Here is a 978-nt window from a genome sequence, read left to right as displayed (position 1 = left end):
TATCAGACTGTCATCTAATGAGTTTTTTTGTTGGTTAGGGGCTATAAATATCTTAGTTTAGCCGAATTGGTGATGGCTACTGGTGTTGGTGGACAAATAAAAGATGGTGGAATATGCTAATGTGTTTTTAGGTAATAGATGTACATCTTTACATATTGTGTCTTCCCTGTAAAACATTTTAAAAATCGGAAATGTTGACTGGATTCATAAGATCTGTGTCTTTCATTAGCTGTATTGGACTTTAATGTGTGAAAGTTAAATATTTTAAAAAAATATTTTTTTTGAATTTCGCGGCACTGGTTTTTCAGTGGGGGGGGGGGGGGTGTGCCGCTAGCGCCACGCTGATCCTAGACAGGTTAAAGCTTGGTCAAAAATGGGTCCTCCAAATGGACAATGACCCCAAGCATACTTCCAAAGTTGTGGCAAAATGGCTTAAGAACAACAAAGTCATGGTATTGGAGTTGCCATTACAATGACCTGACCTCAATCCAAAACCTCAAAAGCGTGTGCGAGCAAGGAGGACTACACACCTGACTCAGTTACACCAGCTCTGTCAGGAGGAATGGGCCAAAATTCACCCAACTTATTGTGGGAAGCTTGCGGAAGGCTACCTGAAATGTTTGAACCAAGTGAAATAATTTAAAGGCAATACTACTGTCAGGATTCACCTAGCGGTCATGATTTGAGGCTGTACAGATGTTTGATGTATTAGAATCATTTATTATGCTTATGTTATATTAATAGAAGGGGAGGGGTTATAATACCCCTCCCTCCTTACATTTATAGGGTCCTAGACTATAGATTAACAATATATAAATTCATTATATAGTTTTAGAGTTGTTCTCTGTCTTTCTGTCTCTCTGTCTGTATGACTGACACATACCTCTGCAGGGGAGTGTGGGAGATAAGAGACTACTCAGACATTCCACAATTAATCAACTTTGGGGAGGGGACATTTATTGCCTAGCCTTTAGATAA

This window comes from Salvelinus fontinalis, chromosome 14 (genome assembly GCF_029448725.1).
Source record: "Salvelinus fontinalis isolate EN_2023a chromosome 14, ASM2944872v1, whole genome shotgun sequence".
Taxonomy (NCBI): domain Eukaryota; kingdom Metazoa; phylum Chordata; class Actinopteri; order Salmoniformes; family Salmonidae; genus Salvelinus; species Salvelinus fontinalis.
This window is presented reverse-complemented; position numbering follows the sequence as displayed.